General features: G+C 48.6%; 1 protein-coding gene across 5 annotated transcripts in view; it reads right to left on the reverse strand.

Moving 5' to 3' along the window:
- The window catches only part of PCB2 (NAD(P)-binding Rossmann-fold superfamily protein), a 41,364-nt gene that overhangs the window by 1,949 nt on the left and 13,777 nt on the right, over nucleotides 1-25,638 (reverse strand). For 2 of the 5 annotated variants that reach the window (XM_088702788.2, XM_088702787.2), the window contains exon 3: nucleotides 334-23,812. The gene's annotated coding sequence lies outside the window, so the exon portion shown is untranslated. The remainder of the gene's footprint in view (nucleotides 1-333; nucleotides 23,813-25,638) is intronic. The other 3 variants (XM_088702791.2, XM_088702790.2, XM_088702789.2) reach the window with 3 other exon arrangements.

Below are 25,638 nucleotides of genomic sequence, written 5' to 3' on the forward strand. Positions count from 1 at the left end.
ACAAAAGTAACAAAACAAATTAGCAGCAGAGAGATTTCAGAAACGAGAGTCCATAAAAATAACATTATGATATGAAATAGATCTACACCACTGGCTGAGTCATTTCTTAAATGACAATCACATAAACCATTCTTGACATGGAAAGTTGCGAGGCAAGTATTTTTTTTTCGAAAAGAGATGCCTTAATGTTTCTAAAATGCAGCAGAAATGTTAAGAGGAGAATGACAAAGACTAAAGAAACATAAAGAACGCAAAGCGATTACTTCCCTGAATGACCTTGCATCAACAAGTCCTACATCAAAGTATACTACCTAAGGTTATAGCACAACTCACCATGAGCCTAAGAAACCACCAAAGCCTCCTCCAGGTCCCCAGAAGCCTCCTCCAGGTCCCCAGAAGCCTCCCCCAGGTCCAGGGCCAGGTCCCCAGAAAGGTCCTCCCGGTCCAGGGCCTCCAGGGCCTCCAGGGCCCGGACCCCAACCTGGAGGACCCCCAGGCAGAGGAAGCCAGCCAGGACCAGGGCCACCAGGTCCGCCTGGTCCGCCAGGAGGTCCGCCTGGTCCGCCTGGTCCGCCAGGTCCCATCATGATCTCCTACCACAACAAACCACAAAGAAGGCAAACAAGGAGCAAAGACAATGGAATTGTTATACTGCAGTTGAGGCTGCACTGAGAGAACTTATAAAGCCAAGGATACAAGCAGGACAGCATACAAAAGCCTACCATTCTACACCAACCAAGTCCCAACTGCTGATCTCCAACTAATCTTCAACAAGGTTCATATCATTGGTTGGTAACATGATGGAAACAAGTACGTAACAGTAGAATTGCGGAAATAGATGTCGATCAGACCAGAATTAATGTGGTTCAAACTTAAAGATACCACCACCAAACAAGTTGGAACCACCCACTACTGTCACAACAAGAAGTCTAAAATCTCAAATACTTTCTATTCTGCTTTATTATTGCAATTGACCTTCATACCTAACTCCAATGCATATACAAGTGCTCTCAATTTTTTTTTGCTTTATTAAGGCTATAATTAACTATAAAGCAATTGTAATAAACTACCAGTCGAACCATCTAGGACTTCATAGAATAAAAGTTGTAGTCGAAGCCAACATCTCGAGAACCCAACAGCAGAAGACGACAGAACAAAAAGCCCTAGATGCTTCACTCTTCAAACTTTACATCATCAGTCTTCAAACTTTATTATTATTATTATTATTATTATTATTATTATTATTATTATTATTATTATTATTATTATTATTTTGGTTTGGAAGTGATCGAAACATTTAATAAGGTGTGTCAAAGCTCAATGGTGCCATGGAAAATTGCAATTTTGCAGGTGGAGAGATGCTATATGATTATTGACTCAGATCAGGCAATTGAACATTCTTATGTTGTAGAACAAGCTGAAAATTATATACCATCAACTTTCAGCTTAAAAGATTCAGCATCGTCCATAAAACTCTCGCCAAAAGGTCAGTGGATGGTAGCAAGTCTTTTCCACCTTCCATACAGTGCAAGAGGACATCCAGTCTGGATTAGCTTGGCGTCTTCTTATCCTACTATTATGTTGAGTTTTCCAAGAATAGATCACAACTGAAAACCTTTTACATTATCCTATCATCAGCTGATGAAAATTCCATTATTGATACCGGTTTGGATTTTTTGCCACCTCGTAAAGCTCAAAAAATAATTCAGTGCGGCAACAGGCTGCTCATATCATCAGATGATATGGAGGATTTGGCTTTTCGATCCACGCTACTACTACTACAGCTGCAACCCTGCCACTAAAGAATGGGCTGCCCATCCTTTCATCAACTATAGGACCTGAGCTTCTAGCCTTGGCTTTTGATCCCCATCTCCGCCATTCCCATTTTCATTATGAATTCGAAATCTATTCATCTAAGACAGGTGAGTGGCGTTTTCATCAATAGAATTTTCTCTGTGCTTGATCCTCAAGAAGGAATTATTTTGGGTGTTGATGTTGATAAGGGTGAGATCTATTGTAGAATCAATCTACCGGGACCAAGAACAAATCCACCTACTTTCTCTTGGTGATTTTCTTATCCTACTCTAGAGTCTCCACGACAAGAGGGCATTGGGCGCTCCAGGGGTCATTTGCATTACTTGATGGAAAATGAGAACGATATAAAAGTTTGGATTCTAAAGGACTATAATGGACATGATGATTGTGTCTTAAAGCGCAGCATTCATATCAAAGCCTTGATGGAGAGACATAATGTTGAATATGTGTGTGGTTCCTTTCAACATTTTGGCTATCTTGACATTTTAGCACTTCATCCAAATGTAGATGTTATTTTCTTTCAACTGCAAGCAAAAAAGATTATTGGTGCCACTTGAACAGTGGTAGATTAAAAGAAATTGTCAGCTTGCCTCATGAATAGCTGATTGATTTTTTTGTTTATTTGCCTTGCTTCATAAAAGGCTTATTACAGGATGAGGGAGCCTGACAAGATCGTAATGGGGTGGATTCTTCCTTTCGTTCATTCACAAAAGATTTTGATCAGCATTGCATAAGATTATAGCTATGTTACCTTATATTCTCTTGCACTCCTATATTACTTTTGTAGCTTGAAGTTTAGATATTCATGCCTGTAGTATATTTTTAGTTATGTATGCAAAATTGGGGAAAGATTTTAGATTCAATATGTTGTCTTGTAATATTTTATATTTCATTCTCATAAGTATCTTTCAGTAAGATTTGAAATTAATTATTTGCTTGTTTACTAAATGATCTTCTATTTGGTCTGTTTTGCTTTGTTATTGTTTTTCCCCAAAACTAAGAACTTCACAAGGGATACAATTTGAGAATGTGTAAGCGGAGACTGGTTTGGAATATGTGCAAAGGAAGAGAACAAAAGTATCAAAAAGCTTTTGTCCATTTTATTCCCTTTATTTTTAGATGAAAAAATTAGTCCTTTTTCTACTTGAAAAAGGTGCAAAAAATACTAAAGCAGAGTGCACAGCCGATGTACCAAAAAAATACAAAAAGAAAAAAAATTGGTGATGCAGGAGGACCCATTATCCATAGGACCAAACAAGATTTGCTGTGTTTTTTTGAATGCGACCCTTAAACTTAACCAGCAATTTATAGAGACATGAGATGCAGCCATGACAAAACCCCCCTGGCTATTAGAACCAAAGAGTCTCAATGTAAAATCATCTGCATTTCCACTCAATATTTATTAAAATTAAATGGGTTGAGTATGCTGCTAAAAAATTTGGATTATAAGAGTTGCAAATCTGCATGCATTTATTGGCATGCAAGGATACCTAGAGCAGCTTTGTAGAACAAGCAGCCTCTTAAATTTCAGGTACAACTTTTATTTTCAGCATAGCCAACAATTGATAGCAGAATTAACAAGGAATTTAGCCTAGATTCTTGCTGAGGTCAATGAGTTTCACACAGCATGTCAGTTGGATGATCAGCATCAAGATTATATTTTGCACTGCCAAGGCTCTTCGCTGCTCTTTTTAAAGGTATCTAGTGTCCCAATCCTTAGTTTTTAACAAATCTCTAGTTTTACCACCCAACTCCTCTTACGAAGTCCTGTTCATTATATGTAATACCATCTCCCGGACAAAAACTCGCATGCCTCATATCATTATTACCCAAAATTCAAATGCAGATGCTACTCATTGTTGCTGGGTATTTTTTGTTACAAAACCAGTGATATTGGACTTGCTATAAGCAATAATATATCTATGCTGTTCAAACGGGTTTCCTCTTTCTATGCATCCATTCCACCAATATGATGATGGTAAATCCTTTCTTCCTTGAATTCTTGTACTTACAGTTGGGTCTAAATAACAAACAATTTTCGAGGCTACAAGTAAACAGTGTGGTTTTGTAAGGAAATGCCAGGATTTTGCAAAAAAAGTTTCAACTACCAGAGGAGAAACAAGCTTCAAAGTCAATGTATATAATGGTTGCTCAATGGTCGCTAGTTGATGCATATATGCTTGCCAAATCAGTGAAGTATTCCTAATTTACAAGCCTGTATCATGAACATAGCTAGCTTGTCCAAATCATGGCTGATTTACTTTCAACCTTACGTGTACTAGAGATTTCCTACTTTCTGAGCCTTCACAAAATAAATTACAGACGAGATTTGAGCTAGTGATTAGTTTACCTATAACTGCAAACAAATTATACAGTATGACATAGCTAGGATACTATAAATAATCTTGTAAACTATAATATGATATAGTTAATATGAAATGTAACTTTATATGATTTTAGTACATAGTGTAATATAGAGGTAGCAATTTGACCCGAACCCATTCACTGTCAGACCATGTAATCCAACATAATTGAGTCCAGGGGTTGAGTGTGCATTCAGTGAACTCCAGGTGCTGGTAGGTTGAGTTGAGTTCTATCCCAAACCTATCTTGCTGTACTCATATCCCAACTTACCAATGGCCTGACCTCCTTCCCCTCGCTAAGCCACCTCCATGATGCAGCTAAGCCACCATCAATCACTTCCACCCATGCACAGTCCTCTGTTCAGAACTGTGATCCCACTCCATCAACTCCATCAACTCCCCCACCTCAATCTACTGCCATCATCCTTTACTTTGCCCAGTGCCATGATGCTGCATGATTCCTTCAAGCCCCAATGTAGATATCACCTCATGAGATTGTTCCACCGCCAGCCATCAAAAAGCCTTTCTGGAGGTTTGGTTCCTTCTTGCAGGTCACCAACATCTGCCATTGCATGTTATTGTCCTATTGCTTGTCATCCATCATCTGCCATTGATCAATTCTAAGCAACACTGAGCTATATCCCATCTTCCTTGCGTTATCTCTTAGAAGCAACATACATCGTCCCGGTACCGAGCTCCGTACTGATGCCACCTTATCATTGTGTCGGTGCGCTTGGTATAAAGACCGGTTCGGCGTATCGAGTGCCGGTATATCATCCATAGCATATATCAGTACCAAACCGATACGGTACGATACGCCCCATATCGTCCGGTTTGGTATGGTATAGCATACTATGCTTAAGAGCAAGATTTGACGAACTGGCCCGTATCGGCGCATACTGGCCGGTTCGGATCGGTCTGGCCTATAACCGATACGCTGGAGCAGTGGAAACCACTACAGACCGGTTCTGTGCCAGTGACGAAAAAGACGAAGAGAAGGAGAGAGAGCGCGGGAAAGAGAGAGAAGGAGGAGACCTGTGGCCGCTACAAAGAGTCGCGGAGGGGCGGCGGAGGCCGAGGAGGGGCGGCAGAGCACGCAGGAGGGCGGGGGAACTCGCGAGGGCATAGTGGAGGCTGAGGCCGCGTACCCTGTTTCTTTCAACATAGGGAACGCGGCCGCGGCTTTTTAATTGAAAATTTTAAGTGAAGTCAGCACCACCGTCGCACCCCCGTGGGCTCCGTCGCCCCCCCGGCCTCCGCCGCCCCTCCGCGGCTCTCCGATGGCAGCCACAGGTCTCCTTCCTCCCTCTCTTCCCTGCGCTCTCTCTCGTTCTCTTTTCCCCCGGCTCTGACGGAAGAAAGCTGGCCATTTCTTACCAACCGGTTCCGGTACAATCCAGAACTGTACCGATCCAGTAAGCGACCAGTATGCCTACCGAACCCGGTACGGTGAACCTTGCTTAAGAGTATAGAGGTAATTTAATTTTTTTAAATATTTATCTTTTTATTTTCATGTAACACTTCTACCGATTTCGGGATTGAAAAAAAATGAGGACCATTTAATTTTCAATTAGTAGATCAAGCATCTCAAGTTATTTTTTAGTTCTTGCACTCTTATTTCAAGTAGTAGAAGGGGTCAAAGCCTTACAAGCTCATGATTGTGCTGAGAATTTGTTCTTCAAGCTGTAGCAATGCAACTACGTTTTTGTAATGAAATGCGATGGTTCCTCCTTTTCCTTTATTTTGTACAATTCCAAACCACAATGGATCATGATTCTCTATAAGTCCTATAAAATCTTAATCTTATCATATTCCTTCCATTGTGTCTTTAAGTTAGTTTAACTGTTGTATCTATTTGACTCCATTGCCCTCATCTATTCCATTTCAGAGGCTTGTTTTCCTTAAGCATGCAAGATTAACATCCAATCTTTACATTTTATGAAACCATTGTTTCTTCTTATTATGTTCAGTCTAAAATACAAACTAGCCCACCTTTAGTCCTCTATCTAGTGTTATTAACTATTCTTACTCAAATCACACCCAAAGACTCTTAGTATTGTGAGCTTTAATACTTCTCCAGCATCAAACCCTTATGCATCATTTACATGTGATGGTCTGAGTTGCTTATGCATATATAATTCCATGGACTATTAAGTACATTTCTTACACCATTGCCACCATTTATGACTCGGCATATCTATTAGATTAACACTGTTGCTTATTAAAATTTATAAAGTATACTCTCTCTATTCCCATTCCCTAAAATAATAGGGTATGTCCTCTATTCATGCAAGAGATATCCTCCTCATTTGAGTCTAATTCTTCTTCTAGCTAAAAGAGGAGAAGTTGCAAGATCTCTACAATTCTATGGAGATCTAATCTCTTTATTTGAGTTGGATTTCTCTTTTAATTAGAATAAGACGAAAACTCCCGTCCTTTTGTGCCAGCGAAGTCCGAGATTGGATTCCTCTCCTAATTAAAACATGACACTATTTACAAAAATAATAAAAATATTTTAAAAATTTTCTAGTTTGGATAGAAGCTAGATCTTAACTTTTACGTCAATTTTGCTTTCAGTCGCAGCCAAATTCCTCTCGGGTTAGAAGTCATGATTTTCCAAAGTTTCAATACTCAATTGAATCATGGATGTGGTAGATTTTGCTCCCATAGCTTGTCCAAACCTACTCGAGTGGTTAGAATGGCCTGTAACAGGTTAGATAATACTCCTGAATCAAAGCTTTCTATTTGGGGAATTTAACTCTAGCTAAACTAACTGGAATCAGGGAAATGCCTGTTTCCCATCATGCAGCTAAGTCTCTTAGTTTTTCTGGTTTGAACTTGTTACGGGGGAACTCAGCCACCATGCCCCACGTGACCGACACGCGCGCCCAAGAAGACTACAGCTGCCCCTTGATCCAGTAACCCGACCCCGAGTCGGATATCTTCGGCTTCGCAGCCCGACCCCGAGTCGGCTGCCCCTTGATCCAGCAATCCGACCCCGAGTCGGATATCTTCGGCTTCGCAGCTCGACCCCGAGTCGGCTGCCCCTTGATCCAGCAATCCGATCCCGAGTCGGCAATCTCTCGACAACGACAGGCTGTTCCCCTGAAGCACGCCACGACCCTCTGTCCCTGCAACGGTCGTATCCGGCGCTGCTCCACGATCTCCTGTAACAGCCGTACAAGGCGGAGCTCCACTACGCCCTGTCACGGCCGTACCCAGCGCTGCCCCACGACGCCCTGTAACGGCCATGTCAGTGGCAACTCCATCGTGCCACACGATGACCAACCCCCCCGAAGGACCCCCCAGCCTGGTATATATGCTGCGGGGGGGAGAAGGGGGGAGGTAAGCAAGAACTTCCAGAGCATTCTCCTACTACCTGCAATTATCTCTCCTTCTCCTCCAATCTCCTCTGACTTGATCGTCGGAGGGCCCCCACTACCCCAGTGGTGGTGCGAGGCTTGCTTGCAGGTTTTCCGGTGAAAGGTGGAGCACAATCAACACCAACCAAGGCAACTCAGACGGAATCCCGTTCACACCGCTGTGCCAATCGTTCTCGGTTTGGACCACCAGCAACAGTTGGCGCTAGAAGGAGGGGCTCGAATCTTAGAGCGATCGTAATGGCACGGCGAGGTGGTCGTGGAGCTTCCAATGCCTCCGGTCGCGGGGCCTCTCGCGCCTCCGGCCGGGAGGCCGCTGCGTCTCCAACACATTCTCAGCAACACTCCACCGTTCCACCCCCCATTCAGATGGTCGAAGCCGCTCAGTTCGACCAGTTAGCCCAGCAGGTTCGCACCCTCGCGGAGGCGGTGCAGAACCTGCAGGGTGTGATGTCTCGAGCGCCGCAGTGGGCCCAGGAGCCGCTGCTCCCTGAGCGCTCACCTGTCCTCCTTAACCCGCGCTCCTTCCTCTCCCATGGGGAGGAGCGCCGGCGCGAGGAAGATTCTCGAGCACGGTCCATTCTGCCGGGACCGTCCCATCGGAGCTGCGCGGGGTACGAGAGGCGGGCCCGGGCGCGTTCCCAGACCCCCCAGTCCTCAAGGAACCCGCGCTCCAGTCGGTCCCCCTCTCGGTGCTCCTTGTCTCCCACCCATCGGTCGCGCTCCCTGGACCGGCGGGTGGACGATCTCCACCGACAACTCCAGGTCCTGAAGGGCCACTCTAAAGATCCCTTCGCCGACTTGGAGATCTCCTCCCAACCGGCGCTTGCCTCGAGAATCCTGCGGACCCCGAATCCGCCGGGGTTTAAAATGCCGGCGATCGAGCCCTATGACGGGGCGGCGGACCCGCGGGATCACGTCGAGAGTTTCAGGACCCTTATGCTCCTCCACGGAGCATCAGGTCCTCTCCTCTGCAAGGCTTTCCCGGCGACCCTCCGTGGCCCGGCAAGGGCGTGGTTCGGCGGCTTGGAGGCTAACTCGATCCAGACCTTCGATCAGTTTACCCGCCTCTTCATCACCCATTTCGCCGTCAGTAGCCGGCGGCGACTGGTCTCCGACTCCCTCTTTGATGTCCGGCAAAACGAGGGAGAAAGCTTGCGGGATTATCTTACCCGCTTCAACAAGGCTACGTTGGAAGTCCGGAACCTGAGCCAGGAGGTGGCTCTTTCAGCCTTGAAGCGTGGCTTCCGAAAGGGCAGACTCACCTTCTCCCTGGACAAACGCCTGCCGCGGAGCTTCCCGGAGCTGTTGTCTCGGGCGAACCAGTATGCGGACGCCGAGGAGGCGGCCGCCCACCGGAGCAAGGAGGCCGCCGAGATCCCTCCAAAGCTCGGGAAGAAAAGGCGAAAAGAGGCACGCCAGGGGAGGAGCCCGACGCCTCAGCGTCGGCGCAGAAGCCTGTCGCCGGCGAGGAACCACGGCGCCCTACGCCCTCGTTCTCCGCCCCGACGTTTCAACCGGTACACTCCTCTCCTGACTCCCCGAGCCCAGATCCTCATGGAAATCAAGGGGCGGGAGGACCTCCCGGTCCCGAGACAGATGAAGAAGATCCCTGGGAGTAGGCCCTCTCGGGCGTACTGTGAGTACCACCGGGACCACGGCCACGACACCGAAGACTGCTTCCAGCTTCGGGACGAGATCGAGGCTCTCATCCGCCGAGGGCGTCTTGGTCGATATGTGAACGACCGACGTCCCCCCGCAGACTCGCGCCCGGCCGACCCGGCCCCTCCGGAGCCTCGGGAGCAGAATCGACCCGTCGCGGGCGTGATCCATACTATCACTGGGGGCTGCCCCCGGCCCGAGAGGAACGCGGGGGGCTCGACTGAAGCATCAAGGGCAGCCGTCGCAAAGAGGCAGAGGGTCGGTAATGTAATCACTTTTTGTGATGAAGATGTAAAGGGGGTTCAGACCCCCCACGACGACGCCATGGTGATCTCCCTCACTATGGCAAACTATGATGTAAGGCGTGTTCTTGTGGATAGTGGAAGCTCAGCTGATATTTTGTTTTACGAGGCCTTCCAAAAGATGAGCTTGTCCAGACAATTGTTGCACAAAACATCCACCCCCCTCATAGGATTCACTGGAGACGCTGTCTCGGCCGAAGGTGTCGTTGAGCTGCCTGTGACTGCGGGCGTTGCACCCGCAGAAGCCACGGTGCGGCTCGGGTTCTTGGTCGTCCGTGTTCCCTCGGCCTACAACGCTATCCTCGGACGACCCGGACTGAACGCCCTTCGCGCGGTGGTCTCAACGTACCACTTGCTCATGCGATTCCCCACGGCGGCCGGGATTGGAGAGGTCCGAGGTGACCAACCGACCGCAAGGCAATGTTTCCTAGCAACTCTCAAAGGGAAGAAGCCCGTAGAAGCCTTAAGCGTCGAGTCCCTCGACGCCAGAGACGAGGTGGCCTTGCGGCACGGAGAGCCGGCCGAAGGTGTGATCGAAGTTCCCCTCGAGGAAGGTCGCCCGGACCGGACGGTCCGGGTCGGCACCAATCTCGACCCGGGAGCTCGGGCTCGGTTGGTGGAATTCCTCCGAGCCAACGCCGATGTATTTGCCTGGTCGGCGGCCGATGTACCTGGGATCGACCCGGAGGTCATTTCTCACGCCCTCAACGTCGACCCAACCCACCGACCAGTAAAGCAGAAGAAGAGACACTGTGCCCCGGATCGGATCCGAGTGGTCGACCAGGAGGTAGACAAGCTCTTGGAGGCAGGATTCATAAGGGAGGTCAGCTACCCCGAATGGCTGGCAAATGTCGTACTTGTCCGGAAGGCGAGCGGAAAGTGGAGGATGTGCGTCGACTACACCGACCTGAACAAGGCATGCCCCAAGGATAGCTTTCCGCTTCCGCGGATAGACCAACTGGTCGACGCGACTTCCGGATATCAGCTGCTGTCTTTCATGGACGCCTTCTCCGGCTACAACCAGATAATGATGGCTCCACAGGACGAGGAGAAAACTGCCTTTATAACAGACCGGGGGCTGTACTGTTACAAGGTAATGCCCTTCGGTCTGAAGAATGCTGGCGCCACTTACCAGCGCCTCGTCAACAAAATCTTCAAAGAGCAAATCGGCCGGAACATGGAGGTGTACGTGGACGATATGCTGGTAAAGAGCCGCCATGCAGACCAGCACATCGCGGATCTGGAGGAGACTTTTGCCACCCTGCGGAAGTTTCGCATGAAGCTGAACCCAGCGAAGTGCGCCTTTGGCGCTTCGGCCGGGAGGTTCCTCGGTTTCATTGTCAACCAGCGGGGGATCGAAGCCAACCCTGACAAAATCAAGGCCATCCAAGATATGTCCCCTCCGACCAAAGTGAAGGAGGTTCAGGAGCTCGCTGGGAGGGTCGCCGCGCTCGGACGATTTGTGGCAAAGTCGGCCGAACGCTGCCAACCTTTCTTCAAGGTGTTGAAACGCCCGAAAGACTTCCTCTGGACGGCCGAATGTCAAGCAGCATTCGACCAGCTCAAGGAATACTTGGCGTCTCCTCCCCTGCTGTCCAAGCCGCAAGAAGGGGAGATGCTCTACCTTTATCTGGCGGTCTCCCCAACCGCAGTCAGTGCGGTACTGGTTCGGGAAGAGGCAAAGTTCCAGAAGCCTGTGTACTACATCAGCCGGGTCTTACGGGATGCCGAGACGCGGTATACGAAGGCTGAAAAGATCGCCTTCGCGCTGCTGACCGCGACCAGGAGGCTTCGCCCCTATTTCCAGGCCCATTCTGTCACCCTCCTGACCGATCAACCGCTGCGGCAGATCCTCAGCAATCCTGAGAATGCAGGACGGCTGGTGAAGTGGGCAGTAGAACTTGGTGAGTTCGACATCCGCTACCAGCCCCGACCCGCTATCAAGGCCCAGGCGCTCGCGGATTTCCTCGCTGAGTGCACGGTGCAGGAGGCGGAACCTAGGTCGCCGGAAACACCTAGCCTCGACCTCCCGATTTGGACGCTTCACATCGATGGGTCGTCGAACCCCGAAGGTGGAGGGGCCGGGCTGGTCCTCACCAGCCCTGATGGAGTGATAGCCGAGTATGCCTTGAGGTTCGGATTTCCAGTGACCAACAACGAGGCGGAGTATGAGGCCCTAGTCACGGGACTCAAACTCACCAAGGAGCTCGGCATCCGGCGCCTGAAGGTCTTCACCGACTCCTAGTTGGTGGTCGGGCAGGTCCGTGGAGAGTTCGAAGCCCGGAACCCGACCATGCAGAATTACGTCCGGAAGGTGCAAGCACTCATTCCCGACCTCGGCAGTGTCGACATCCAGCAGGTCCCAAGAAGTGAAAATGCCAGGGCCGACAGGCTGTCCCGCTTAGTGAGCGCAGACGCGCACAACTTGTCGAGGGCGATCTACCTGGAGACCCTGGATGCCCCGAGCATCGGCGAGGTTGGAGCGGTGATGGCGATTGACCCGGAGCCGTCTTGGATGGACCCGCTTGTCGCCTACCTCGCCGAAGGGATCCTCCCTGAAGACGAAGATCAAACTCGGCGACTTGTTATGAAGTCCGCCCACTACGTACTCAACGAAGGGAGGCTGTCTCGGACCTCGTTCACCGCCCCCCTCTTAAAGTGCCTCCGCCCCTCGGAAGCGGCCTACGTCCTCGGCGAAGTCCACGAAGGCGTTTGCGGATCCCACTTGGGGGCTAGGTCCTTGGCGCACAAGATCATGAGGCAAGGCTATTATTGGCCTACCTTGTTGGAGGACTCAAAGGATCATGCACGGAAATGCGACGCCTGCCAGCGCCACGCCAACGTCCAGAGTCCCTTCTGTCCCCTTGGCACCAATCACTGCACCCTGGCCCTTCGCCCAGTGGGGAATGGATATCCTCGGACCATTCCCCGTCGCTTCAACTCAGCGGAAATTTTTGATTGTTGCAATCGACTACTTCACCAAGTGGGTGGAGGCAGAGCCGCTGGCCACTATCACGGAGGTGCAAGTCCGGAAGTTCGTGAAGAACATCATTGTCCGATTCGGGGTACCTCGGGTCCTCATCTCGGATAATGGCCGACAGTTCGACAACAAGCATTTCCGTGACTTCTGCGAGGAGTTCGGGATCAAGCATCGGTTCACATCTGTGTCGCATCCCCAAACCAATGGCGAGGCCGAGGTCACAAATCGGACAATCCTCCAAGGAATCAAAGCGCGAATCGGTCGGACGGGGCAAGCTTGGGTCGAAGAACTCGAGAATGTCCTTTGGGCGTATCGGACCACGCATCGGACCCCTACCGGGGAGACGCCTTTCAGCCTAACCTATGGCACGGAAGCCGTTGTCCCCGTGGAGCTCGGACTCCCCTCACCTCGGGTGGCCGCGCACCGACCCGAGGCCAATTCGGAACAACTCCGAGGGAACCTGGATCTCTTGGAAGAAGCGAGGGAAATGGCGCAGGTTCGGATGGCGATGTATCAGCGGAGGGTGGCCCGATATTACAACTCCAAGGTCCGACCGAAGCTTTTCAGAATCGGAGATCTGGTGCTAAGGCGAGCTAAAGCATCTCAACCTGCGGAAGGTGGAAAGCTAGCGCCAAATTGGAAAGGCCCGTATAAGGTTCGCTGGGTAAACCGACCTGGCTCCTACCAGTTGGAGGCCCTAGATGGTCGAGAAATTCTAAGGAGCTGGAATTCCGCTAACCTGCGGATGTATTACCAGTAGAACGACGATGCCAGAAAGACAGTTCAAAAATGTATAACACTTTGCATTTCAATAATTTCTGGTTACAACGGCGTGCTCGTGTGATTACAAGGAATTCCCAGAGGGGAATTAGGGTGTAAAGAAAGTAAAGAAGAGGTGGAGACTCCGAGGAGCTGAAGATCTGGGATCCCGAAACCTCCATCTGAAGCGGTTGCAATCCCGTTGGAAGTGGGTGCTTCCAACCGGAGGCGCCATCGGCGTCTCACGAAAGAGACGAAGAGCCGGCGCGGATGAAGAAGAAGTGGACGAAGGAGAAGTCCACACTGCCTCCTACCGGAGGCGCCATCCACGCTCCACGAAGAGGACGAGGAGCCGCCGCAGACGAAGCTCCCGCTGCCTCCAGGGGAACGCCACCTCCAAGGGATATTCCGGTCCTCCCCAGTGTTAGGGGAGAGAAGGAATACAAGGGGGAAGAGCATATGGAGGCGCGGTCCCGGATCAAGCACCTGGTGCGGAGCTCAATCGGGAGGCCGAACTTCAAGGAGGGGAGACGTGATCCCGGATGAAACGCCTAGAGCGGAGTTCCGCCGGGGAGAACCTCCTTGTTGATCCCAGATGAAACGGCTAGTTGGCGGAAGTCGCGAAGGGCGCGCCTCCCGTTCCTTCGGCAGGGGTCTCTCAACCATGCGCCGGAGAGGAGGCCCACGATCCATGGCAACCTGAACAGCTCCAGCTTGGCAGGCTCCATCGCACCTGCACCTATATTTATAGCCAAACTGCGGCCCCCCGATCGTTCCGATATGGGTGGCTCCAATAAATGCGGGCGCATTGAATCCGGAGCCGATCCGGCTCTCAAGGCGTATCTTCCCGCGATTTCCTAAGCGTCATTCTCCTTAATCGCATTTCTTGTGCAGGACACTCCGGATGGCCTGTACCCCTAGGTCCACGTATCTCCACTCGCGCCCCAAGCCGCATCCGCCTCGAAGAACGCGCGTATCGCGGCCGCTTAACTGACACTCCTCGCAAGCAGCAACTGGCGATCCGATTTTCCAGGTAACCCCTTAATTAGCACTTAATGCCCATCTGGTGTTCCCCAGGCGACGCTTGGAGAGGAGGAGAAATACAATCGCAGCTGGCCATGGAGAAATCCCGTCGGGCGGCAAGCGACAGGCGCACGACCAGCGAGCGGAATTTCCCGAGGCTCGGCCCTTGGATGCCAGGCTAACCCGATGATCATCCCGGGAGCAGACTAGCCTGAAGCCCCGACCGGTCGCCTCGGCTTGCGCCAGCCTTGGCCGACCAACGAGCGGAATTTCCCGAGGCTCAGCCCTTGGATGCCAGGCTAACCCGATGATCATCCCGGGAGCAGACTAGCCTGAAGCCCCGACCGGTCGCCTCGGCTTGCGCCAGCCTTGGCCGACCAACGAGCGGAATTTTCCGAGGCTCGGCCCTTGGATGCCAGGCTAACCCGATGATCATCCCGGGAGCAGACTAGCCTGAAGCCCCGACCGGTCGCCTCGGCTTGCGCCAGCCTTGGCCGACCAACGAGCGGAATTTTCCGAGGCTCGGCCCTTGGATGCCAGGCTAACCCGATGATCATCCCGGGAGCAGACTAGCCTGAAGCCCCGACCGGTCGCCTCGGCTTGCGCCAGCCTTGGCCGACCAACGAGCGAAATTTTCCGAGGCTCGGCCCTTGGATGCCAGGCTAACCCGATGATCATCCCGGGAGCAGACTAGCCTGAAGCCCCGACCGGTCGCCTCGGCTTGCGCCGGCCTTGGCCGACCAACGAGCGGAATTTCCCGAGGCTCGGCCCTTGGATGCCAGGCTAACCCGATGATCATCCCGGGAGCAGACTAGCCTGAAGCCCCGACCGGTCGCCTCGGCTTGCGCCAGCCTTGGCCGACCAACGAGCGGAATTTCCTGAGGCCTAACCCTCGGATGCCTGGCTTAGCGCCGGAAGAATTTTCTGAGGCCTGACCCTCGGATGCCTGGCTTAGCGCCGGAAGAATTTTCTGAGGCCTGACCCTCGGATGCCTGGCTTAGCGCCGGAAGAATTTCCTGAGGCCTGACCCTCGGATGCCTGGCTTAGCGCCGGAAGAATTTCCTGAGGCCTGACCCTCGGATGCCTGGCTTAGCGCCGGAGGAATTTCCTGAGGCCTGACCCTCGGATGCCTGGCTTAGCGCCGGAAGAATTTCCTGAGGCCTAACCCTCGGATGCCTGGCTTAGCGCCGGAGGAATTTCCTGAGGCCTAACCCTCGGATGCCTGGCTTAGCGCCGGAGGAATTTCCTGAGGCCTAACCCTCGGATGCCTGGCTTAGCGCCGGAGGAATTTCCTGAGGCCTAACCCTCGGATACCTGGCTTAGCGCCGGAAGAATTTCAAGAGTCGGGAGTCCGCGAGACGCTACCAAGAGTTAAAAAGAAGAAGGACGAAAGTGAAATGAAGAAACTCTATTTGCATTAACTTTCATTGTTTCAGGGCTGAGACCCATACAACTTGGCAAAACGCCAACACACAAAGAAAAGAACAAAATACAGAAGGTCAGCTTGGAGGAACCCCCGGGTCGAGAACGTCGGTCACGTCCGTAGGGGGTAGGGAGACGGTTGGAGAAGCAGCAGGCAATGGCGCCGGAGGGGAGTCGAGAAGGGAGATCCCACTCAGGTCAATTTCGGGGTACTTAGCCGACACCCTTGCCAGGCCTTCCTCGAAGCCTAAGACAAAGGAGTCGGACCCCGCGTCCGACATATCACGGACGAACTCGTCGGACTGACGATAGGCCTGTACCGCCTCCGACATATCACGGGTGAACTCGGCGGACTGACGATAAGCCTGTACCGCCTGACGCCCGATCTCCGCACTCTTCTCGGCCAGCGTCGCCTCTGCTCGCTCCATAATCTGAGCTTTTGCCTCCAAGACCTTCGCCACAATCCGGTCATCCGCCTCGAAGGAGACCCTCAGCAGATCAGCCTGGGCCTCCTTGTGCTTCGCCTCGGCAGCGATGCGAGCAGCCTCAGCCTCCACCAGGCGCGAATGAAGCTCCTGGTCGCTCGCACGGGACTTCTCCAAAGCCGACTCTAATTCGCCCAGCTTGGCTTCAAGAGACCGGGTCCGGTTGCGGGCGTTGTCGGCTGACCGCTGGGCCTTCTCCCACCTCTCCCGGTAGTCGGCAGCCTTCCGGGACTGCTTCTCGACCCGCTCCTCCGCCTTCTTGATCTCGCCCTCGAGACCTGAGGCAACCTTGAGTTGCTCCCGAGCCTCCAACAGTTGCTTCTCGAGGGTGGCGAAGCCGAGTGCCCGCTCTTCGGCTACCTGGAGCCTCGTCTCGAGGTCCCTGGTCGTCCTCCCCGCCGCAGCCTGACCTCCCTCTTCTGTTGCCTTCAGTTGGCTCTCGGCCCTCGCCAGAAGCCTCGCCTGTTCCTCGTAGCACTCCTCCAGGCGGATCATGTACTGGGCGAGCTAAGAGATAGGAAAAACGAGGGCGTCAGGCGGGGATCAACAGAGCCTATAAATGATGAAAGCGACCGAAAGAACACTCACCGACATGAGACAGACGCAGCTGGCAGCCCCAACGTCAGGGACCCTCATCTCCCGGACCTGCCTGCGGTCCTTCTCCAGCAGTACCGTCTCGATGAGGTTTCGGGCGCCGGCGAAAGTGAAGGCCGACCCCGACTTATCCCCGGAGTCGGACGGTGGTTCCGCAGCCTTACCCTTACCCATCGCTTGGGGAAGAGTCATGCTGACCACGCTCGGGGCGGGGGCCGCCCCTGGAATTGACAGGGTCCTGCTCGGCCGGGGCCTCGGCGCGTCCCTCCTCGTATCATCCGGAGCCGACCGAGTCGAAGGCTGGGCTGGGGACCGATCACGTCCGACCCGTCCATCTTGGGCGCGCCCGGGTGATGCCTCCGGAGAAACGGTAGTCTCGGCATCGGAGGGCTGATACAACGTCAACTCCCGGTCCGCGCCCGCGGCGTCCCCCTGATCGGTGGGTCCGGACCCGTCTGTCGGCGTCGGAGTCGCCTGCCGGCGGGACTTCTTCGCCGGTGGAGCCCCGCTCGGAGGAGCTCGTTTCTTCTTCCGGACTGCTTCCAGTAGGGACGTCCTACCAACAGCCGTTGCCTGTCCGACCGCATGACGTCGTCGATCTCTGCAAAAAGGACGAGGTGGTCGGAGGTTGAAAAACTGAAGGAAAGAACGAAACGAAAGAGGAGAAAAGAGCTAAAAAAGAAATGGTGGCGGGCTCACGGTCAGTGGGGACCGAGCTCAGACCGACGTTCACCAAGGTATCCTTGGAAATAAGGCGACACACCGGGGGGAGCCGACCCTCGGCAACCAACTCCTTCAAGACGGCGACGCCGTCGGATTCCTTCCTCGACAACCTCGATAGGCCAATCGGGGACTTCATCGGCGTCTCCCAGGTTGCCCTGATTCCCCAAGAGGGATCTGCGTCAACGAAAAAGAAGCGCTCCTTCCAGCCGTGAATGGAGGTGGGAGCCTCCTTGACGAGGCCGCACCCTCGCCGCGCCGCAAAGCACCACCACCCTTTATCCTGGGGGTGGCCACTCAGGCCGTAGCATTCCCAAAAGACATTCAGGGTGGCGGGAACCTCGTGCATGCGGCAGAGAACCTGAAAGGCTGTCAGGGCGCGCCATGAGTTCGGCACCAGCTGCGTCGGCGCCACTCTTAAACCCCGAAGCACCTGAACGACTAAGTCCGAGGGGGAAAAGCGGAACCCGGCCTGAAGAATGCCCTCATTGATGGCAACCTTCCCTGGAGGAGGATGGGACATCCTCTCCTCAGGCCCCGGGAGTGTAACATTGCAGGCCTCGGAAAGGTGGTATCGAGCCACGAACCTATCTAGGTCTTCGGCGGCCAACTCCGACTTAATGCGGTCTGCTCTCACTTCGCCCATCCCTAATGGCCAGTGAATCTACGGTCAGGACAGGGTCGAAAAGGGGGAAAAGACCGGAACGACTGGAGTACACTAATACAAAAGGAGAGTATGGAGAGCCCTAAATTAAAGAATGGAGCAACTCACCGGAAGAGAAGGAGGAACAGCTCCGAGAGCGTCAAAGGAGGAGCAAGCGAACAGTCCGACGGCGATGACGGCAGCGCAAAGGAGAAACTCGAAGATGTCTGTAAAGAGAAAGGCGGACGGAGGAGGACCCCCGGTTAAATAGGCGGAAAGGTGGGTGACGCCCCGGTGATGCCAGAGGACGCCTGGCTGCCGAAGGGTCGCTCGCCCCCCAAAGGCGAATCGACGCCATTAAGGAAGGATGTCCGCTGAAATCCTCAGACTGCCAGGTCAGCAACAACCGCCATACGCCATAAAGAAGACGGGGAGCTCGAAGCGCGCGCGCCTCTCCGAGGGATGGCGGCAATCTCGAAGCATCACTTCCTTCACCCGTTCCCCTTCTGGTTCCAGGCTCGGAAGTGGGGGGCTACTGTTACGGGGGAACTCAGCCACCATGCCCCACGTGACCGACACGCGCGCCCAAGAAGACTACAGCTGCCCCTTGATCCAGTAACCCGACCCCGAGTCGGATATCTTCGGCTTCGCAGCCCGACCCCGAGTCGGCTGCCCCTTGATCCAGCAATCCGATCCCGAGTCGGCAATCTCTCGACAACGACAGGCTGTTCCCCTGAAGCACGCCACGACCCTCTGTCCCTGCAACGGTCGTATCCGGCGCTGCTCCACGATCTCCTGTAACAGCCATACAAGGCGGAGCTCCACTACGCCCTGTCACGGCCGTACCCAGCGCTGCCCCACGACGCCCTGTAACGGCCATGTCAGTGGCAACTCCATCGTGCCACACGATGACCAACCCCCCCGAAGGACCCCCCAGCCTGGTATATATGCTGCGGGGGGGAGAAGGGGGGAGGTAAGCAAGAACTTCCAGAGCATTCTCCTACTACCTGCAATTATCTCTCCTCCTCCAATCTCCTCTGACTTGATCGTCGGAGGGCCCCCACTACCCCAGTGGTGGTGCGAGGCTTGCTTGCAGGTTTCCCGGTGGAAGGTGGAGCACAATCAACACCAACCAAGGCAACTCAGACGGAATCCCGTTCACACCGCTGTGCCAATCGTTCTCGGTTTGGACCACCAGCAACAGAACTCATCCTCTATTGTGAAATATCCATCTTTGTCAGTATCAGTAGAATAAGCAACTCATTGTCCACAAATGTTGGAGACAATTTTGTATAGGAGTTGCAAGAATTGAAGCTAAAGGCATCAATTGACATATGAGCTCAGTGACGTGGGCAATCTTCACCTCTCGAGTAAAGCAACCCTTCACATCATCATCTACTAAGATAGAAGTAGTAGCCATTGGTCCTTCGATATACCTCAAGCATTAAAAGCTTTTCTCCCTTATGCTTGTACTACTTTGAAAATCTAGACCCCACACTGATCAAGAAGGAAGTAATCTCCTTCAATTTGCTCAACTCAAATTTCTCAGATAAAATAATAAACAATAATAACTTTAAAAAACAGGGCTTTAAGCCCTCTATTTCCATTAAATTTTCATTCAACACATTGTGATATGTGTCACAGGTGGAAAGTAAAGTCTATACTCTTGGTTTCATTCCCTTTGTTGGGATTCGAGCGGGTAAAAAGTAGAGTATATCCACTCCCCCTACTCCCCATTCTCTAAAAGCATGACATATGTGCTCTATTTATAACTCCTTATTTAAGTCAAATTCTTATTCTAGCTAAAAGAGAAGTTGCAAGTCCTGTACTATTTTATTGAGGTCCATTCTCTTTATTTGAGTCGTATTCCTCTTGTAGTTAGAAGAGGATGAAAATTTTCCCCATTTTAAATTAGTCAAGTCCAACCCATATTGGATCATATTTCTCTCCTAATTAAAAGAGGATACAAATTAAAAAATAAAAATTATTCTAAAAATATTGAATTTACATAAAAGCTAAATCTTAACTCTTGCATCAACTTTATCTTCAATCACCTGGCCAAATTATCCTGAATTAGAAGTTATGACTTCTCGAAGTTTTGATACTCAATTGAGTCATGGATATGGCAGATTTTGCTCTCGAAGCTTGTCCAAATCTACTTGAGTGGCCAAATTGGTCCATAACAGGATAGATGATCCTACATATACAAAACGTATAATTATAATAAATCATCATAATGAAGTGACATTAAATCTTATCTTAATGAGAGAGATCATGCATGAAAATAGTGGTTCAAATCTCCTCTCTGAACTAAATCACATGGATTTCTAAAGTGGAATAATTGGCTTTTGGCAAAAACTCGCGCAAAAACAAATCTATAACGTTCAGAGCAACAAGAATAAAATAAACTCAATTACAAAAACAAATTTAACAATAAAATGCTTGTTTTACTAAATGATGTAGAAAAATGTAGATGCCCTATTCTATATGACATATGCAAATAGTTTGAAGTCAATAAATATAATTGATGAGAAACTAGGTTTTTGTTTCTCCCTCTTGAATTGCATCTCCATCAGAACATTAAGCAAAAGAGTGTCAAATAAAAGCTCATAATAGTTAAATCATTTGTCAGTTACCTCTTCAATATTTAGTTCTCAGATCAACATCATAATTCATTCATTCTTACTAATTACAACCATGCCAAAGACAGACTACATGCAATGTTTCTTTGGAACCTACACTATAAGCATTTGGGAACAAAAAGAGTTAAAGTGAAGGCAAGCCTACCATTAAAAAGCTTACATGAACTTCAAATATCAAATCACAAACATATAAACACATTATTAAGGGCAGACTTGCAAGGAAACTCAACTTCAGAAAACCTAAAGAATTACATTAACAATAATCAAGAAGATAAAGACATGGGAATCTCCTAAACTGATTATTTTGATTGACTAGATGCAAAGAAATGGTTCAAAAAATAAAAAATATGGAAAAAAAACACTAGACTAGCATCACAAAATGAAATATGTTTAACTTATAATTGAAGGAAAAGGTTTTTGAAGTGACAAACAATACATAAAAATTATAAGATAATTGCACCTGTGCATTTTAGTAGTTTTTCGTGGTCTTGAATATAACTACTGCTTACATTAACCAACACTTTGAGTTGGTGTCTAAAGATGATCTGCTTAAAAAATAACATAAAAAAGACTTCATTGGAAAAGGGATTGTCAGTTGGCCATAGTGAAATGGAACCCATATTATAAGATGTTCATGTTGCCCTTTCAGCATCTCTCGGGAGTTGTTTGTACTAAGAAGGTTCATAAACAAGAGAAACATAAGGTGCTGATATTGGTGTCTATTAGATTGCATGCACCCAGAACTTGAGCCTCAGATTAGCATTATGGCACATTCATCATTACCAACAACAACTCAGGCAAAACAACCCGATGCGCAAATGTTGTTGAGGCTCATGCCATACTTCATCATCAATGGCTAGAGTAACACTAAACACGATTATAGCCAAAGAAATATCAACTGAAGTCAATGCCAAATCAACACCTCAAACCAGAAATTTCAAATTGAATGAGAGTTAGGGAAATAAAAATCAAGCATATGAATACTTAGATAAGAAAATCATAAAATTGTTGAAAGAAATCAGGTAGCTTATTTGAAGTCATTCAATGATGAGATAGCATATCTAATCAACTGATATCAACTTTTCATGATGCATGCTAATGCAACAATCATTTCACCAACAATCCAACATGAAATGTCATATGTTGAAAGAAATCATAAAATTATAAAATTTTTGAAAGAAATCTGGTAGCTTATTTGAAGTCATTCGATGATGAGATAGCATATCTAATCAACGGATATCAACTTTTCAAGATGAATGTCAATGCAACAATGCAAACTAATTTCACCAACAATCCAACATGAACTGGCATATGTAACTTGATAAAGGAAATGACACCTTGAACACAGAGCACTTCAGTGAGGAAAAGGTATTCAGAGAACAGAAATGTCAAAAACCTTACGTTACCAAGTAATTTTTATCTTATGCTAGCCTACTCCACTGGTGAGGTGAAATGTAAATAAGTTTGAGAAAATTGCCACCGAAGTAAGAAAACATTAGTTATTTCTTTAAGGAAGTAAGACATCATTTTCACAAGCTATAGAAGAAATATTAAAAACTAAAAAGATGGTGTTGTTGTTGGGAATTGGCCCGACGACCCAGGCACTGAGTTATCGAGGTTGCTGGAGATCTCAATTCGTCTGCCATCTGAATCGGATAGATCGGATGGATCGCTACATGCCCACGCGGCAATTGTCCGGTGGTCCCTGCACACGATCGGCGATGATCCCGACACTGAGCGCTTGTGAGTTGGCATTAAATGGAAGAGTGATGGCTTTGACCGGCGCTCCAATATTGGCTCCGATCTAAAACAACAAGAATAAAGAAATTCTCCCACTGGAGCATGTCCGATAGGGACACCCTTAAATGCTTAAGTCAGACACGACTCTCAGGATACAGGAGGAGGCCTGAGAAGGGCAAAGATGCAGTGTAAGAGAGTCAAAAGAGAACTTACATAGATGGCTTCTGGAAACACAACATATATAGGTGAGGGCCAGAGCCCACCGCCGAGTAGTTCAAGGAATACACTGGTTGATAAAGTAACAAGCTGCATGTCTCATTCGTGAATCACACCCATGCTTCTCGGTCATAGGAATTTGCTCAAATGTCGCATTTATTTAGAAAACAATTAGTGATCATGGCCGAGTTGTTGCCACCTGGTAGGTGAGTTTGAAATGTAGAGGATACTTTGCACACTTTCTAGTTTAGCCATGTGGCAAGCTTTCAATGGTCAGCCCTCAGCTAGGTAATGGGCTTTCATTAGTTGGTTTGCCTCGTCAGAAGAGATCGGTTCTGAGGTGTATCAGATGATATGTTCTATAACCAAAAAAAGAATTCTTAAGGGAAAAGAAAAGTACGTAAAAAACATTCAGGTAATGACAATGTCTAAAGCTATTAAATCTGGATGTTTCCTCATCTCTAACCTAGATGACACCTCCATCAAGCAATATCTGAATCTGCATTTAGCAATAATGTGCTTAACAATGTCTATAAAGGGATAAGAAGGGAAGTGGCTACAATAAAAGGCCATCTAGAACATGCATACTCCCTTTCTAAGCTTGGCTTAGGAAAATGTGTCAAAAAGGTTCATAAAGAAAAGAACCAATAGAGATTCGATAAGTCAATTAGCATAAGCATGCTTCAAGCTAAAGCCTCACATTAGCATAGTAGTAGATAGCAGTGGGAGTATTGAAGCTTTTGATAGGACCATCTAAGGTCCTTACTAGAACATGTCTTCATTGCTTAGGAGTTTAACAAAATGTTAGCAGAGGAATAAAAGATATAAAGGTTCCATCAGAAAGGTGATCCAAGCACCTGCAAACTCCTCTCCCTTTCTCTATAATTTCTCTTAAGAAAGTTCAAAAAATAACAAGCAAAATAGATAATTTAATAAAGCTATGTCACCTCATACATACAGGTTAAGAAGTGTGACCTCAGATTAGCATTATGGCACATTCATCCTTGCCAACAACAACCCAGGCAATGGCAAAAACCTGGTGCGCAAATGTTGTTGGGGCTCATGCCTGTCTATCATCAAAGGCAAAAAGCATGAAAAGCACAATTTCATCAAGCAAGCTAAGGTTAAATTTATTCAAAATAAATACATATAAGTCCGCTAAAAGAAACATAAAACTGAAGGCTTACTGCACTGTATAAGAGGGGATTAAATTCCAAAACACTTCAAAAAAAAAAAACTTCTCCTATAATATGTACAGAGAGATAATTTCTTATCCAAATGAAAGTCGCTAATGAGATAGTTTTGACAAAATGCTGGAAATAAATTGACTTTGAAGTGAAGAACAAAATGTAAAATCAACTTTGAAATTAAATACCTTCAAATAGACAGACATATATGAAATGAAAAACTTGGAACTCACTAAAGTAATCATTATATCGGCCTTTAAGATAAAAGGCATATAAGAATTCAAATAAAAAAAAAGAAATGTCTAATTTGATTCACTCTGAAGAGGTAGATAGCAGCAACATGCATGCAATCTCTCTTGAAGATATGGCTATTTATATTTTGTGAGGGACTGCAAGAATGTTCTCTAATATGAACTGTATGATTGCTTCCACGTAGCCCCCTTTTCTTTAACTAGATAAGTTAGATATAATCGATAGAAAACCTTCAAAAATTGTAATCTCATCTTGAGAGGGCATTAGGAAGATACCACATGCCATTGAGTATTCTGGTTGAAAAATATATGGAGTTGAATAACATCAAAGATTGTCTTACTAGTTCTTGCGAAAATCTCCATTGCGCATAGATCAGCATAGCAAGGGTTATGAAGTAGAGAAGTTGAATCATAGTTCACTCTATTCTGGATAAACTTGAGCATCAATTCTATTGTTATTAAAACAACAAGATCGGAAACCTAGCGATCGCTTCAAACAAAACATCACTATAATGAATTTGCTGCTCTATGTCTCCTCAATTATTGAGGAATCATAGAAATCATGTTTATTAACAAAACAGTTGAGTTATGACCAGCTTGATCATAGGAGAAGCTCTCTCCACTTGCCAACTATTTTAATGAAGAATTAGAAAATATCGAGCAAGAGTCAGCAAAGATCTCGTCGTAAGGATTCTTCAAATGCGCAATGAGTGGTTACTCATTTTCTATAGATTAATAAATCGCTATAGAATCAAGCAAAGATAAGCCCAGACGCCTCGCTGATAAAATTTCAACACAAGAAATAAAATAAGAAACGATTTTTTTGAGAAAAAAAATATAGATACACTTCTTAGCAAAAGTTTACAAGAAGCAACTGGAAGCATGGTAAGAGGCGAGTGCAAGGAGACAACCTCCGGTTGAATACGCTTTGCCCTAAGATCTCCAACGTCTGCCGCAACGGGGAGAGCCACGGAGGATCACTTCTCGCTAGCCTCCTCCTAGGGATCCGGATCCATGGCGGCGAGCGGCGAGCGGCGAAGGCGGACGCGAACCCTCGCCGGAGCCAGTGCGGGGCAGAGCGGCGGCCGTCATGGATTCGAGGTATAGAAACTAGAAAGCCAAGGGGACCCAGAGACGAATGGGACTATGGGAGCCCTAAGTCCGCTTTTAAACACTTCCACACTAGAAAGTGGCACGTGCGGGGCACGGGCTTTTGCTATATAGCAGTTAAATTTATAAATAAAAATTATACAAATAAAATTATTTTTATTTTAATAAAAATATTTAAATAAAATGATAATATATGTCATAGAAATGATTTTGGCCTTAAAAGTCTGTGTGCCTAAAAATTATTGACACGTGTAATGTATAATCATTTCTAAGATAATCGGGATAGTTGCTAGGTTTTGACACCTCTAATAAACTAGGAAACATTAAAGTTGTACCAAAAGAAG

Source organism: Phoenix dactylifera, chromosome 8 (genome assembly GCF_051530095.1).
Source record: "Phoenix dactylifera cultivar Ajwa chromosome 8, Ajwa_hap1_PhDact_Kaust_v1.1, whole genome shotgun sequence".
NCBI classification, from domain to species: domain Eukaryota; kingdom Viridiplantae; phylum Streptophyta; class Magnoliopsida; order Arecales; family Arecaceae; genus Phoenix; species Phoenix dactylifera.